An 18,390-nucleotide genomic window follows, 5' to 3' on the forward strand; every position below is an offset into this window, starting at 1 on the left:
AACACTGTTGATAGCTCAGATGATGGGACCCAGAGCAAAATTCACAAATTGGCAGATGATACCAAGCTGGGAGAAGTAGTTTAAGAATCAGAAGGATTTGCAGAAGGACTTCTCATAAGAGAAAAGGCTGAGAGAGCTGTGATTTTTTTAGCTTGTAGAAGACAAGGCTCAGGGAGATCCTAACAACTTGTGTAAATACCTGTAAAGAATATGGAGCCATCCTCTGTGGTGCCTAGTGACAGGACAAAAAGCAATGTTCAGCAACCGGTGGTAGCTGACTGTATTCTAAGCAGGGGTGCTGGAATAGATGATATTCAGAACCTTCAAACCTCAGCTCCCTTGGCTTAACTTTCTAACGACATTCAAGACCTTTTGCAATGGAGGATACTCCCATAAATGTCTATCCAATTTGACAGGCAGAGAATTCTGCTGAGTTTGCAAATAGTTGTGGGAGACAGTTGTGGTAATAGGAATTGCTTACAGTATGTGGAATGATAATACAGTCAATACAATAACCAAAATCTTAACTGAAAAAGATATGTGTGCAAACAGGCACAAACACAACTTGTACTAAGAGCTATAAAATCTACTGCAGGGAAAAAATAATGCATTACACAGTCTCTTTTCAGAGATGTGTTGCTTAGTGGGTAGATAAATTAATACTAATTTTGAGACTGACCAGAAAGCCAATAATTTATTGCACCACATTCAATGGAGAGTATTTTAGCACCATCAAATATGGTCTTTCTTCTAAGGAAACTAGTTATTCTTCTGGAGGAGTGCAGAGATGAAGCTGAGATTACACTAGTTCCACAAGTGGAACTAGTCCTCTTCAAATTCCAGGCTCTGAAAATGAAAAGTTTCAAAATTAAGGATTAAGGTCTCAAGTTCTGTAATTTTCAAAGCAAGTCAGACTAGATGGTATAAAACAGGATGCTCTTTTGAGAGCTACTGTTATGGTACTACCTTGACACATTCTACACAAGCATGACTTTTATGTGTCTCCAAAAGATAGGTAAAAATATGCTTTGATAAGCTACAAACTACATTTGTAAACTACAAACAGGGGATCTTCTAGTTATGTGGAATTTATCTCAAATTTCACTTTATCAAATGCAAGGAAAAGCAGCTCAGGAGTATCACACTAGATAATCCAGTTTACTACTCTCAGCTTCTTCACAATCCAAGAAAGAGATTTTGATTGCAAATGGGAAATCTGAAAGCCAAATATAAGATATTTCAAAGCCTCTTCCAAGTGGATAGCTTCTAAAAAATAGCATGTAACTCTCAGTTAGTCAATATTTAAATAGAGTGAATGGGGCAGATGTTCTCCTTCGATGGAAACTTACAAACTACTTCTTGTGAGAAATTACATCTTGTTAGATAATTCCTATTAACTACAGTCAGTTTGCCATTGTTATGGTCCCTGCAAAATCACATAAACCCTTGCTTGGAGCTGTAACTGGAGTCAATGGAGGAGATACTCCTACTCTTGGTATGATATGGATTTCAGAAATAAATCCTTTTTCTGTCTCTACATGCCACATAGACTAGCAATGATGGGAAAGGGACAAGTAAACTGCAAATCTTCAGCAATCTGGGACCATGCAGCAAAAAATAGGCACTTTTTCAAACTATAGAGTACCATGAGAATACACTTAAAAAAGTGCTTAAATGCATCTGTACACAGAGAGGAGAACGATCAGTGAGACATATTTTTTCATTCTTCATATTACTATAATAGATCTTCAACATTAAATTTGGAAGAGCATAATACAGTACTTATGGTGACTTTAACAGTCATTGTCATGATAGATTGGAGTCAAGACATTTGAAGAAAAACATTAACTTTTTTCTTTAGTATTCAAGACTAAATACACAAAGAAAAGGAATGTTCTTTCTCTGCCAGCTGACTCTTACATGTAGGAGTTATTCAGGATTTATTATTTGGCATTTCACGGCTCTGTATTATTATACACACATACATGAACATCAAGGCTGTGAACAATGGACTGCACAACAGACAATACCTGAAAATTTGAAGTTACCTTAGAAAAAAGGTCTGCCATTGAAAATTTAAAGGTATTTAGGAGTGGCTTGGTTTGTTCAGCCTGGAGAAGAGAAGACTGAGGGGAGACCTCATTGCAGTCTGTGACTTCCTCAAGAGGGAAAGAGGAGGAGCAGCACTGATCTCTTCTCTGTGGTGATCAGTGACAGGACCTGAGAGAATGGCCTGAAGTTGTGTCAGGGGAGGTTTAGGTTGGATTTCAAGGAAAGGACTTTCACTCAAGGATGGCTGGGCACTGGAACAGCTTCTCTAGGAAGCAGTCACAGCACCAGACTAAGAGAGTTCAAGAACTGTTTGGACAGAGCTCTTGGGCACAGGATGTGACTCTTGAGATTGTCCTGTGCAGGGCTAGGATTTGGACTTGATGAACATTGTGGGTGTCTTCCAACTCAGGATATTCTATGATTTTTACGTACCTGAAAGAAGGGGAGTTGGAATATTCGTTCATTTTAAGTGATACATCATTTATGCAAATACTCTTTTCCATCCAAAATGGAATGGATGGAAAGTAGAAGTCATGAAGCTTTAAAATCAAATCCTACATTTGAAATATTAGAGGAAATTACAAATTCCATAATGCATAATATTATTTTTGTAATGTATCACTGGCCCATACTGAGAAACAATCTATTATATAGATTTTGCATTCAATTTTTTTGTCAAAAACTACACAGCACATCAAAAGTTAATAGCACTAGGGAGTTCTGTGATTAATATGAAAACAAATGGTGTATTAAAAATTTTCCTTTGTTTTTTATTCACAATGATGAAAATGCTAGGATTTAACCTTTAAGGGTTAAAGAGTTTAATCAATGTCAATGTCTGATCTTCTGAAGGCGATAAAGAACAGTCTGTCTAGTGATACCCAACAGAACATCACTTTGTCAAGCCACAAAGCACCCAAAAGCTTGTCAAGTAAGTTACCAGAAACCTCTTTGTGGTTAGAACTCAGCTCCTTCCTGCTTGACCTATTATTTGATATTTGACCACTTGGTTGCAAGACACTTGCTCTTTCCAGCTGAAATGTCACTGGGGCATCTTGTCAGCTCCCCGACATCTCGGCCTGACATACAATTTTACTTTTGTGTGCTACAAGGCAGAAAATGCAGGGCAATGGCCTTGCTTTAAATTCTGTCAGCATCAAAGATGGGCGTCACTCTTGGGTCCTACCAACAACAACAAAAAAGGAGTCTATTTGAAGGTCAAAACAGCCATTACTTTTTAGTCTTTCAGTTTAAACTAAATACATTACTTGCAACACTGGTTTGGGAACTGTCCTTATAAAGTATATAAACATATCATCAGAAATCCTCCCTTCACAATTGTTCTTCCTTCTTATGAAATGCAGACTTGATAAAAGGGTGAGTTTTCAGCGCCTGCAGGGACCAGATTCAGTGGTTAACTTAACTTGTTCAAATAGGCAAGTGGTATCATGTAGCTTTACAAGGAGCAACCTGACCTTCTCACATTGACCAGCAGTGACATTATTGTGCAGGAAGAGAAGCAGTCACATCATTTCTGTTTTGCACAAGCTGCTTAAAGTTTGCAACTAAATGCTTGTCTTCAGTTGAGCTGACAAGAGAAAAGAGGGGGCTCAGTGAACCATGGCAGGGCTGCCATGAAATGACAGGAATCATTGGCATACATTTCAAATAGCTCTCTCAATCCTATTAAAGTATTGCACTCCTGCTTTAAAATAGACAAGTATGAAACAACTTTGATAGATAGAGACTAAAATGGCTTATTGATTTTTTTTTTAAGTCTGAGGAAAATTACCCAAAATGTGTCATTCTTTAACATTTAAAAATATACCACATAAAAAATGAACAACTGCAATAAAGAAAAGTTTAAAGAAATAACAGCTTCAATATGCAAAACTGACAAGTGCAGAAATGTGAACGTACAAATGCACATTTTCATAAAACCGTAAAATTAATGTCAAAAAATACAAATGCTGAACTACAATTCAAAGACAGCAAAAAAATTATACTTTAATTGCATCATTTTACATTAATAAAATTTTTCCCTTCTAGAAGATTATTGATACTAAGAATCTGAAAATCCATTTTCCATTGTTCTTCTGGGATTGGATGTGACATCTGGGCTGAAGAAACAGATTGAAGAAAGAGAACTGTCTCTGTTTTGCATAACACTGTAGGATGTGTCAGGTTCAGCTTGCAATGCCAAAAAGTCTGGGATAGAACTCTGGTCAGGCTGAATTTCTAGCTTGGAGCCACACTGATGCTTGAACTACATCTTGTTTTCTGTAATGATAAATAAAGAATAAAAAAACAAAGCAAAAAGATAATCTACATTTACTGTTAAATTCCTTTCACAAAGGTATATATATGAAATACTTGCAAGTGTATGCTTCTTGTTTTAAACACCAAGAACCAATAGTCATATTTAATAAAAAGAAAGAAATGATTGTTTTCTCAGGAATTTTGCCCAAGTAAGTGTTAGAAAAAATAACCTACTGTATTTGAAATGCTACAAATACTTACAGAGGACTTTTACCCCCTCTTCATCACAATTACACAATTGATTATTTTTTTTTAGCAAATGAACAAATTTTTTCCACAGTCTCTCTGTCACTGTTACTAGGAAATACATGACATGCTAACATGGAAAGTATTTGTTTACTTTTAAGTATATTTTATCATCAATTGAAATTAAGCACTTATACTCTTCAAATGTTAGCCTGTAAGAAAATGGCCAGAAAATATACACTGAATGTACATTGATGGGAATATGATTCATATTTCAATGAGTCTCAACATTCAGTCAAACACATAAAAAGGTTAGACTAGTTAAAATTCAACATTAAGGAACTGCCAGCACCAAAACATCAGGCGTGGTAGTTTGAAAGATTATGGATAATATCAGCATATCAGTACTAATTATTCTTTTAAAAATGGTGAAGATATTCTGTATTCTCCTAAACAAATCAAAGAAAACTTAATGCCATGTTGGTCTTCTGCCCTTTACCAATGCACTACATAGAGTGAAAATAACAAATTTCATCAGGTCTTATAATACGTGAAAGCATCACATGCAAGGTATAATTATGTAATAAAAAAATTAACACACTGAATGACCATTACAGTATCTTTGAGGTTTAGAACATTCTCTCTTCAGCATTTAAGGAAGAGTATTCATATGTATACATGCATATATATACAAGCATATAGTATATATGCATACATACTGAGGCATAAACCCATATATACAGACACACAAACTAATATATATCTGGAGAGAGGCTGAAGGGTGTGTGTATATTCGTAGTTCAACAAATGCACTCTCAAACATATATGTAAAGACACATTCATGAATGATTCCTCTTTGCTGAGAAAAAAAAAATCAATTGTTGCCTCTAAAACCTACTTCAGCAGTTCCCTTTGACATGGACTCTTGTGATTTCCTGATTCACCACAAGCTATATTGCAGCCACTGTAAACTACTAGGTTATGTTAGACCTTCATTAAGAACTCACACAGTAGCAAATTTAGATGACTGTTTCAAGTATATAGTTAAAATGAGGTAGAGCCCTGAGTATCTCTAAATTATTCTCTAAATTAAAGTTCTTCAGCCCTTTCGGGCTCAACTCTACCAAATGAGAACCACTAAAAAGCCAATGCATAAAATAAGATGTCAGTGTACCAGCAGACTTGAAAGGAGATCTCAGAAAAGGCTAATACACCAATTAACAGCCTATTCTTATACATCTGTTCTTTAATCAGCTGACTACACACAAAATTCTCTCTAAAATAGGAATCATTCATTAAAACCATTACAATAGTACTGAAATACGCTAACAACCTGTGATGTTCTAATAAAACTTCCACATGTGAAAAAATTTAAATCAATAAACTGCAAGCTACAAATGGGTTTCAGTTTGGATAACAAATACTGAGGACAAATTTAAGCATATTGGTTTGTACTGCTTACAATACCTCAATTAATCAGCATAACCACAACAAATGAAAAATCTCATACTATGATTACACTCATGTATTAACTCTTTTCCAAGCTATAGTGAGGTGGGTTTTTTTTTAAAAAAATATGGCATCAAAATCCCAGTAAAGAGATATGAAATCAGATTTCCTTCGAGAGTTGCAAAAAAAAAAGTATGAAACTTAATGATTGGCAGCAAGTCAATAGACTATGTTACAGTAAAAGCTTCACTGTTAAGAGAAAAAAAAGCTCTGGTTTAGTTATCTAGAGTCTGTGCTGTACTTAGTAAAGAAAACCAGAATACCAGTCATTAAATAGAATGAAAATCAGATTTATTAGCAATGTGATTGATGTAAAAAACTATTTTAAAGACAATTATAATTTCCCCAACAGACCTCTTTCATTATTATGGCATTTAGACATCTTTCTAAAACATGTTTTAAATTGACAAACTCAAATAACTATGCAAGAGCTGTGGTAATAATCCGCCATATAAATATGCATTTAGGCAATTTTTAGAAGTGTAATTATTTATCTGAAATAAAGTGTCTCTTCAGGTAAGTCTTTAGCCCAGCACTTTAATTTACCCTGTAAGCCATACATGACTTGATCTGAACTGTTACACTAAATAGATATCTAAGACATATATGTCTGGCAAAAACATGTTTTGAAAATATTTATGTAATGTAATAATTGGTCATGTCCTGTGCACCTTTTTTCAAAGTTTTATCACCTAACTTCACAAAACATATTTTCTCAAAGACAAAATATGAAAAGTTATTCTATATTGTGGAATAATTGCTTTCTAAACCTTAGCTAACTCAAGCAATTTTTTATTAGACATGAAAAGAATTTCTACAACATTCTTCTCTGTGGTTGCTCTGTGACTAAACTATAGTCTAATTTAAGAACTAGTTTAAAAGTTGTCTCATGATATATGAGCTGTTTTACCAGTTAAAACTGATTTATAAAACTCATTTACAGTGAGTTGCTTTATTATGATGATATCATGATGGAATATTTTCATATCATCATTTATTATATCCTTATATTATGTTTTTATTACAATATCAGCCAATCCAAAAGCATCATGTTGTGATCAAAGATGCCCATTTTGCTTTTGTATATCCATATTTGTGGAATAACATGCACAGTTGGACACTTGAAATTAGAAGAGTATGCATGTGTTCTGACAGTGCTGCATGCCTGTTACAAAATACCTGTTAAGAAATAAACTGTTGAAAGTATTCTATTTATCTTCAATTGTAGAAAACAATATCTACAGCTGAAGTTGCAAATTAGTCAGAACAGTTTCAGCCTTCAAAATCTACACAAAGGTAATTTTACTGGACAGTTTTCACAGCTTTTCAATTTCATTCAGCTATGTATGTTATTACAAAAACTTCTTTCCCTTCTCAGGTTTCCCATCACTAATTTTTGTGACTTTAAACATCTTTCAAATACTCAATTTCCTAACACAATAGCCCAAACTTTTCTTCTGTTTTCTTCTGATATGTTACATGCTACCTTATTAAAATATATTATTAGCAAACCAGAATAATAAATAGATTTTTGTGCATTAATAATAAATAAGATTTTTGTGCATTAATGTTTCTGGGTTATGCATGCAATAACAACTGGCTTCAACTCAGGTAAAAAAGCCATGTAACTCTTCAGAATTAGAAGAAACCAATTAATAGACAAAAGGGCATAAAGATTAATACTGAATACAAGTTATGACATTTCCCTACCTGTGTGATGATATAGGTGCAATAACAAGTTAAGTGTTACACCACAGTGTAAATGAAATAAAATTGTTGAAAAATGTGATAATTTACCAGAATACAAGAAACAGGTGTGTGAGAATACCTGTCAGTAAACAGATGATGCAGAGGGAGGAATAAGCTGCAGTTTCTTTCTAGTGACCCCTAAAATCTCTGGAAAGGCAGAAGCACAGTTTCTTAAGAGTAGGAATAATTTTAAGTTCAGCACAGATTCAGAGAATGGTGGGGGGAATGTGAGAAACAGGCGATATTTCTCCACAATTGATTTCTGATACTCATTCCTCTCAGCCCAACTCCAGAGCATACAAATACACAGTAATACCAGTAGACAGCAAATCAAATGTCCAATAATATTGTTTTCAGCTTCTCCCATCTATGCTATCCTTGTAGCTTGCATCATTTCACTGCTGCAGTATCAATTCCAGTAAGTGTTAAAAAAAGAACCACTGTCTTCAATAACCATTTTGCAGCACTTATGTGGAAACCCTATATCCCTATAGAAAAAGATGTACATTGTCAGATCATTCACAACCTCCTACTCAGACTGCTATTTCCAAAACAGAGTTTCCTTTTGCCTGACAATACCAAGGGACTTCCAGTGTGCTGCTCTTTTTCTTTTCTTGGGCTTTTTTGTTTGGTGGGGGTCTTTTGGGGGGGCCTTTTTTTGTGGGTTGGGTTTTGTTGGTTTTTTTTGTTTGTTGTTTTGTTTTGTTTTTGGGGGTTTTTTGTTTGTTTGTTTGTTTGTTTTTGTTGGCTTTTTTCAGTTTGGTTTGGGTTTGGTTTGATTTGTTTCTGTGGGGATTTTTTCTGTTAAAAGGAGCTACAAGAGCCATTTCTTACTTTCAGTGAAATAATCAAATAAAATGCTACAAGCTAGTATTTAAAATAGAAAGTATTACTTGTGGATGGATGTTAGTGCAATACAGTGCTAGTCACAAACTTTTTCAAAAGCAGGAATTATATGACCCAAACTGGAAAGTTTGCTTCCCTTACCAGTGATCTTGCAATTCTTATGCTGAGGCAGTAGGACTAAATTGATGTTCTGACACAATGTAAGAAAACAGTAACATTTGGTATAAATTTTAATTATCAGCACTCTTGCCTGGATTGTGCAAACAATTTGCTATCAGAGAATAATTCAATGGGCTGCCAACTCATTCCATATTAATTCAGAAAGGTAGACAAACTACACACATTGGGTGCTGCTAGCCAACAATACTAATGGCTTTTTTCATTATCAAGAATTCCCTCTTCCAGTTTCAGGAGTTTTTAAACAAATATGAGTCTGTAATATCAGGAAATTACAATTTTTTCTTACTTTCCTAATGCTCTGGCATTTAATTCATTCAGTGAAATCATACTCTGGAGGCTCAATTAAAAGCAATTAAGAGAAAGATTTAATTATATATTGTATTTGGTTTTCTAAAAGAAAATCTTGTTTCATTCAAACGCACTTAAACTTGGTATGTTTGAAGAACACACAGGATTGGATGGATTACCATGCCAGATGAACACTTTATCTTCAATGCTTTGTTGGCTTTAAGACAACAACCTGGTTCTGCTTTGCTAATTTTGATGTTTTCTAAAAGTTTTGGCCAAATTCCACACACAGCCTATATTGTAAGCCTTTGTTCCAGATGCTTCATTGGAATACACAGGGAAGTTTCCCATTTTTAGGTCAATTTCTCTGCACTGTTAATACCAAATTAACAGACAAAGAAAGCTGTGTTCTTTTTTTCATGGTGAAATGATTGGTCTGTTTTGATTTTAATCCAAGTTTCCAAATTGAGTACTTAGTACTTTTAGTACTTTATAACTTTAGTTCTTAGTACATTTTGCCCATGATACCTACCACTGCATTTTCACTTTCTCAAGACTGGAAGCAACTTATATTTACTTATTTATATTGAATCTGGGTGGCCAACTCAAATGGCTATCATTTTACTTTGTGCTGCATGATGCAAAAAACACTGAAAGGTACCCTACACTTACTGTTATGACACCACACTATGTTTCACAGCAGTCTGTAAGACCATTCCTGCCTTTAACTGCTTCCAAGGAATGCTTTCCTTCTATGTGACTTTTCCCCCAGCTTCTCATTGCCTTAGATCGGTATGTCATACGTGGTTCTCGGGGCACTCTGTTTCTTCCTAGCAAGAAGGGGAGAAGAGGACTACAATCAGAGACTAAAAGACTCACAATGCCATGCTAAGGCACCATCACAAAACAGTCACAAAACAGTCCCCGCCTACTCAGAGCCTTTTCTTCTGGGAAAACAGTCCCTATTCCACTAGTTAAAGCATCAAACTTCATATTCTCGTGAGATATGTATTCAGCCATCATCCAAATATCCTATCCAGTGTGACTGTCTGACGTAAGCCTTCAAAGTTTCATCTGAGTTACGTGTATACTGCTGCTCTAGCAAAAAAAGGAAAGAAGTATATTTACATTCATTTTGCCAAACATTAGCATCTTCTGTCCAATCATTTGAATGCAGAAGTGTTAGGAGAAAACAGCTTAGAGAACAAGGGTTGACACATACAGTGTGAAATCTTAAGGTGCTTGAATGCAATGAGGGAGAAAGTGAGACAGAACCACGTTTCATCTCCCTAACTGTGCTACAGTCCACATGAACTTTGTGACAGGTCTCTGTCTCTCAGCCACACTTCACTAGCTTCTGCTGACATTCAGCTGTCAGACAGCAACTCTTTACCATGCCCCTAACATGCTCTACAGCTTCACCCAATTAACTCGCTTTCACTTGACATTGCAGCAAAAAGCTTCATAATAGGTGGTCAAGGTGCACGGTGTCTGCTTGCCCTCAAACTGCTCACGCACAGCAAAATGCTACCTTCCTTTTTTGTCTGTTTGCGACGAACCGGCACAAATACAATTTAGGCATTCTGCTACTAAGTGGAACAAGGACAGTGGATCTTTGCCAGCAGTGCATTTATTTATCTCTTACCAAAAATTATTAGAGCTAATAATAACAGCAATTTTGAAAAAAAAAGAAATTACACTCATTCGGTAAAATAGTTCAGTCACTTTATACTTAACAAAAATACACTGTGACAGCAATTTGGTTTCAAGGCGAAAGAAGGGAAAAATTCATTTACAACAGTAGCACTTAACATAGAGGAGGAAGGTCTGCAAAAAATTGAAGTGTCTTTATTACTCGGTTTTCTTGCATTAAAAGATCTTTAGGTGTTCAGAAGATCTATTTTTCCTATGCATTTCTGCCAAATACACAATATTTTTTTTAGGAATATTTTTAGAAATATGGATCTATGTAGTTTACAAGACAAATGATCCATTAAAAAATATGAAAATCAACATTTTAGAATTCACTTGATAGCTTATAGCAAAATAAGACCAAATATGCAACTCACTGTTAGTTTGCTGACAGATGCCTTGAGAATACTTCAATTTGCTCACTAGTTCTCTCAAATATATTTCTATATAAATATATGGAGTAGGTCAGAAAAATCCCTTAAAAAGTCGATATGTATATATTAAGTACTAGACTGCTCAAGCAGTCTTTGCTTAAGAGGATGGATTGAGCACTGGACAGTGAAATTATGAATGCCACTATAGAAAATACCTTCTTATAGGTTTCAGCTATACAATTCCAACAAGACAGGGCTCAAAAGAAGACTATCCACATAGCCCAAAGATTCTGGTTTGCTAAACTACAGAAAGCTCACATAGGTTATGATATCTATCTTCTTCCCAACCACATCTACAGGCAAAAGTCCAATGGTGCTCTTTAAAAATCTTTGAAATCTTTGAAAGTGCATTTTTTCCACACAAGACATTTTATTTTCACAAAGAGAAGGAGACATTGAGATTGTAGAAAGTAGAAGCTCAAGAGAAGTCTTAAGGATTAATTAAGGAAAAAGAGAAAGGAAATATATTGAGTAAGATGTAAAGCAGACTCCTCTTATGACAGGAAGTTATGGGAAGAACACAGAACCAACTTGTTTTCATGAAAGGTGGTGAAAAGCAGCAAATCATAATGAATCACAACTCACATACCTCTGGAAGCTGCTGCTAATGCAGAAGTGGATAGTTTTGCAGCAATGAAAAAAATAAGGCGAACACTTCACTCAGATTCCATGCAGGAAAATGGGATTACTCAGAATTAAAATGAAGTGTCAGTGACAGGCATGGCCTCATAGTGAATAATATTACTATAGATCTTGTAAGTGTACAAATGTTATTTTGGTTCACTAGGTACTGGGATTATAATTGGTGTTGTTTGTAATCCTGTAATGATAAGGGAAATGCTGATGTCAAGATTTGACAGCTTTTACTATCTACTACTGAGGAGTAGAATAAAGTTCACTCTTTGGAGACAATGCAACTAGGATCATAAACTGGAAACAGACATGGTTAATGCAACCTATCTGTACCCTTTTGAAAAACAGACTGATTGGAATCTCATACACAAATATAAACACTTCCATTTTGAGTCAGAACACCTGCACAGTTGCATTAGTGTACAGGCTAATGTGAATTTCATTTAATTTAAATAACTGTATTAAACTGAGTAGTCTCCTTAAAATGATCCTCTAGTGACAGAGAAGAGAATATTAAGACAGAGCAGAGACTTATACCACATGTTTTGAAGTGAACTAGTGTTACTGCCAATTTAATTGTCTCAAAATGAAGGTTTATTATTAAAATCATCAAGGTATTAGAAGAACAAAGGGTCCCATCCTTTTAGAACTGGCCAATGCATGTAGATTTTCTGGACAGCCCACTGCCTATGTGTAGGCATCTACCTACTCGCCAAAATCCTGATAAGGGCTCCATCCCACTCCACCATAAATTAGGTTACAGAAAGATTCACCAGGAAGAGGTACATTTGGTTCCCTGTAGGTTTAGTATAGTTTTCCAGGTTTTGTTTGCTTGTTCAAGGCAAGTACTTTAATGTTCATTGATCTCAATGTAAAACTTAGCTGAAGTAACTTCAGGAGGGAATTATTCTTTCTCCAACATATTACATGCAATGAAGCAGCGTATTTTCAACAGAATTCTAAAGAGCGGTTTTACAACAGTAATGGTCAGGGAAACCAGTAGGCTTTCCAGCAATATTGCCTATGAAATATCAGTTGATATATGAATTGCCTAGGAAAAATATTTTAGGTTCAGTTGATGGCTAATATGTAGGTCTTCCGTAAATTCAATATCTAAATTACATTAACTGGGCAAGGAATCAAGCTAATCAGTTATAAACAACTTGAGTGTGGGTGAGTTATGTTTACTGTCTCTGTTGGTTTTGGACAAAACTATATAAAATTACATTTCAGACTGAAATAAAATAAAAAATTCTAATAATTACTTTCACAGAACTTTTTAATACTTAATAGATTCCTAAGCATAGCCTCCAAGAATTGTTCTTAGCTCAAGTACTAGATAATCTCTTTCTGTGAGGTTGAATATGCAGTTCAAGTGAGTCCACTAGGCAAATGGAACCAATACTTCCTGCATACCAATCACGTTTTAGATGAATAAATATTAAAAATATGTTAATGGATTTTCATACTTTCATATATATTTAAGCCAACTGTGCGTTATGAAAGCAAAGCTAAAAACAACAAAAACCCACAAACAAAACCAGATACCACCTTCAAACAAACAGTCAAAAACCCAGAAACCACCAACACATACAACACTCCAAATTTTCATGAGGTACGCAAAATTTCTATTAGAAGAGTATAAAGAATATGGAGGAAGATTTGGGAAAGTGTTTTTCAGCTTATAAAACCAGAAAGATGTAATACAAGTTTAAAATATTAGGTTTTCTAAAATAACCCAACCAAAACCCCAAAACAGGGATGTGTCAGTAATCTGTTGTGCCTTGTACATTCCAGAATTATATCCTAAATTCCTTTACTCAGAGCTCCCTTAAAGACTGCAGTCCTCTAAAACATCTCATATTTAAAGCACAGCAAACTTCAGTAAGTTACTAAATTAAACTCAAAATGCTTAAAGCAATAGGATGATTTGACATATACAAATTAAAATCAAACTGGATGACTTGACCTGCCAGGAAACTTGGCAAAGCCCTCGTTAAGTTACAATGTTTAATGCTCAGACTCCCAAAAGAATGCAATGAATTTAACAGACTTAGTGAAAAGAAACTTGATGTCACACAGGCTTTGAAAGACTAACAGGCCCCTGACCATAAGCATATAAGCTTATAGGATACCTCATCGTAGGTGACCCTTCTGTGATCAAAGGAGACCCTCAGCACTGACAAAAGCTGAAAAATTACTGAATTATTTCATTATTGTGGTTCTGGCCTTCAGAAACTGTATATGTCAAATTATCTGCATAACCTAGTGTTGGGGGTTGAGTGTTTTTCTGTTACTGTGTCAATTGAAAGAATTTTTCGCATTATCATGACAATGGAGCTGGCCGGGCTACACCCAGGGTCCAGACAAAGGGGTGGGTGGGGACGGCCCCCGGAGGGGCCTCTGAGGCTTCCAGGAGGGCACTTGCGTTTCCGGCGAGCTGGGAGGAGGACGCCTGGGATCTTCAGCCACGCGGCCGAGCACAGCAGAGCCAGACCCTCTGTGATCACCTGCCCTGCATCTGCCCCGTTCCAGCCTCCTGCCTCTGCGGACACAGCTGATCCCCCGAACACACACGGTGAGCGAGGAGCCGCCGCTGCAGCCCGTTCCCGCCTGGGACCGGCGTGGCCGCTGCTGCCCCTCCCCCCCTCCTTCCTGCCTCCGTTTCCCGCTTGCCTTCTTGGCAGATCCGGGCTGTGGACTAAGCACAGAGACAGCGTGCTTGCATCTAAAGGGACTGACACCGAGTTATCTATTTCGTTCTGTTAGCAATTTTAACTGTTATTGTTTCCTGTTTGTATAGTTAGATATATTAGTAAAAGAGCTGTTATTCCCACCCCCCTTATCTCTGCCTCAGAGTCCTTGATTCAAACAATCATAATACTTGGGGGAGGGGAGTGGAACCAAAGTCTCTATTCCAGAGGGAAACTTCTGCCCTTACTGGCAGACACCTGTCCTTTCAAACCAGGACACCTAGATAGGATAAAAGTCTTTCAAAATACTGGGTAATATACAAATTTAACAGAGGCATGTATTTTAATGCCAGCTTTGTGGCAATATTTACTGAGTCAACTATGAGTTTCTGGGCCAATTTCAGTTGAGACCCAAATCCAAAGGTGTGATGTCTTAAATCAATGTGGGTTTAACAGTTCAACAGATGTCTCTCTGGAAACAGGAATTCCTTTCGTAGTTCAAGAAGTTACACAATCTGAAAAGGATGAAGTGGAATTACTGCATCTTCATAATGTCACTGCTTTCCTAATATTATCACTTGCATCAGGGAAACTCTGTTGGTGATTAACCACACTACTTGTGAACCATGTTGTTAGTAAATTTTATTAGTCACTGTTCATTTTAAAGGTATCCTCCCTTCTAGTACAAGGAACTAAGAAAAAAGGGGTGAAGTGATTGCTTGAGAAAAAGAACCCCTATCTATCCAAAAGGTGGTATTTCTAAAACAAGTCAAAAAAATCCCTCAAATTGTCATAAAAGAGGGAAGTGAAATTACAGTTTAAGAAGCGCATTTCTTCTAAATCCCTTTCTTTAACTGAACTATAAAATAAACTGAAGAAATCAAATGTTATTTGAATAATCAAGATCATTATCATAATAACACCCTTTAAGCTGACAGCAAGGCTCTTTACCCTATGGAGTGCCTATTTCCCATTTAAAAAATTTGTTCAATGATTAATTTATTCAACAGGTCAAACTGCTTCACAGAGTTTGGCCTCTGAAAAAAACAAGTCCTCACTGTGATCAACTAGAAATACTGTGCCTTTTCTACATAATGTGGGTTTCACAGAATTCAATTAAAATTTTTATACATAAGTTATAAATGACAAACAAACAAGCAAACAAACAAAACTATGATGGGTAAATATTAAAGTGTCTTAAATATGTAAGGCACAACAAAAATTAAGATGAAGATGTAACTTGCTGTCTGTACTCCCTCAAATTAGGCCAATATTACAGGAATAAAGTTATGTGTTAATAATATTTTGCTTTGTGCACTAATTGAATTTTCTGTCTTTCTATCTCTGCAAGTCATACTCTTTAATATATTTGAAAGGTTTGGTTTTCCTTCATTTCTCATTAAAATTTATGTTTAAAGTACAAAGTGAAAGTAGACAAATATATTTATTTTTACAAGAAATATGTTTCTCTACTGCAAACATGTCACAGAAAGGAACACAAATGTTTTTTTTTTTCCACCATTGAAAAGGATGGAAACATGCACAATTATAGGAGAAGGCAGGGGAAAAGAGCATTAACAAGCCAACAGGAAAACATTTTGATTTCTTAAATTATAGAAAGCTGCTGGTTTGCAGCTACCCCTCTTTACTGTGCTCACTATCTCCCTTTAGCCTGAAGAGGATCCACCCTCCCCTGTGTGGATTAGTGAGGCCAGTTCTCATAGTGCTGGGGGACCTAGGATAAAGTCAATATCCAGCCTTGTGTGCCCATGACCTCCCGAGTCTTGCACCAGAAGCAGGAATTAAGAGGAGGCAGAGCATCAGAGACTGTTGTCTCCTGTGGAAGGAAGGCTGACTGCTAGCTGGACTATGACTGCCTCTCTGCCATCCAGAGGGAAATACAAACCTCCTAACGTGAGACGTTGCTTTACGAAACTTAAATTTTGTGTGTGTGTGTATATATGGGTTTTTTGAATTATTATATTTCTTAGTGGGTACCTGTAATATTAGCCATGCTATGGTATGAGTGCATGCTGCACATACAAGCACTTCTAGGCTAGCTGAGAAAGAGACAGGCTCATGGCAACACTGCCCTAGGTCATACTCTAATCATTCTTTTCCGCTGTGATTTAGGCAGTGAGCTACTAGTATAAAGTAAACAAGAGAAGCAAAAACAACAACAGAAAATGTCTATTATCTATCATCCTGATCAAGTGAACTGCAATTCACAGGGTGCATCTACACAAAGTTAATATCTGAAGATCAGCACTGAATTTTCTCCTTATAAACAGTGCTTTACATACTTAGCTTGAAACATAAAACCAAACAGGTGTGAAAACAAGAAAATAATTATTCACAACAATATAACTTGCCGAATCTAAATTTAAAATGTCAAGAAAATATCAGGAAGATGACAGACTGGATTGCATGGATTCACTCACCATTTGAGCATCTATGCTAGACTCATTTGGGCACAGCTATGCTTTAATCCCCTCCAAAAATTTCTCAGCAAATTCAGTCTCAGAACAAACAGACATTCCCTTTATGTTTAACCCACAGTTTAGCAGGGAATAATAGAAGCTTCCAGGCTCTCTTTCTTGAAATAACTTCTTCAAAAGGGAGGAGGAAGCACCTTCTGGCCTGAGTAAAAGTCCTTGAGTCTGGAAAGAAGTGAATTTGTCTGCCTTTGTAGAAAATATTCCTTTTCTTCTATAAAGACAGTAAAATTGTGTCCTTAGCTCTGTTCTTTTGTAAAAACTTTTTCCCAGGGTTAAATGTCCTGGACTATAATATCCAGTTCTTGAAATAACAGCCTGTCTAGCACTCCCAATACTTTCATTTCTACTGCAGCATTAACAATATATGTAATAATATATGAATGCTTCTTTTAATTTGATGTCCAGGAAATGCTCCTTTGATAGGTGTGGGAAGAAAGCTAAAGAAATAGCATTGTGTATCCAACAGGAAGCAAATGTATGTGGCTGATGAATAAAACTCATTGTGTATTACCAATGAAACACATTTCAAAAGCCTAGTGCAAAGGTGTCTAATAAGGAAAAAGCCATCACATGGTTGTCTCCTGACTTATAGTTGCCCTCCACAGCAACTAGGGCATTTCTGAAACACTCTTTTTCAGGAAACCCCACCTGGTATTTGCAAAGAAAGTAGAAGACTAGCTCATTCCAGTATTCCTCCTTTGAAAACTGAACAAAATAAAGCATAGGCATCCACAGCCTTGCTTTTCACTAATCTGCTGCAGGCAGAAAATGAATGCATGATGATTTTTCACAGGATAAACTTGAACCCATACTTTAGACTTGCTTGCTTATCCAAATCATTCATTTCTCAAAATCCATTTCCAATTAGTTGCTCCAATTAGAAGGTACAATTGTTGCACTGGCCTGCATTTAGGGTAAGAGATGAATACAGCTTTAGCTTCCAAGTATCATTTTTAGTCCTGGGAACTGAGGATTATTGTTTGTGAGCTGGTAGTTCCAGTACCTCACTAGAAACACATTTCTAATGCCATAGAAATGCAAACCATGAAGGAAAAAAAATGCAAGGAGATTACCTTCCTGAAAACATGACCCTCCTTTTTTGTGACTTAGCCAATGACTTGAAAGATTTGTTTCGTGTTTAACAGCGGAACAAACCTGTGGTCATTTAGGAACTTCATGGTTTCCATTAAACCACACAGCATGGACATTTGGAATTTCATAGCAACAGTGAAGTGAGAATGTAGATCTTACTTTTCCAAAGTACTGACCTCTGCTGAGAGTTAACACCCACACACATTCTCTCACATTCCT

The 18,390-nt window shown here is 36.1% G+C and overlaps 1 protein-coding gene across 2 annotated transcripts in view; it reads right to left on the reverse strand.

The window, feature by feature from the left end:
• Positions 1 to 4,033: 4,033 nt before the first annotated feature.
• The window catches only part of CCDC171 (coiled-coil domain containing 171), a 165,358-nt gene continuing 151,001 nt past the window's right edge, over positions 4,034 to 18,390 (reverse strand). For both annotated transcript variants that reach the window (XM_079330440.1, XM_079330442.1), the window contains one exon: positions 4,034 to 4,332. The gene's annotated coding sequence lies outside the window, so the exon portion shown is untranslated. The remainder of the gene's footprint in view (positions 4,333 to 18,390) is intronic.

This window comes from Erithacus rubecula (assembly GCF_903797595.1).
Source record: "Erithacus rubecula genome assembly, chromosome: Z".
NCBI lineage: Eukaryota > Metazoa > Chordata > Aves > Passeriformes > Muscicapidae > Erithacus > Erithacus rubecula.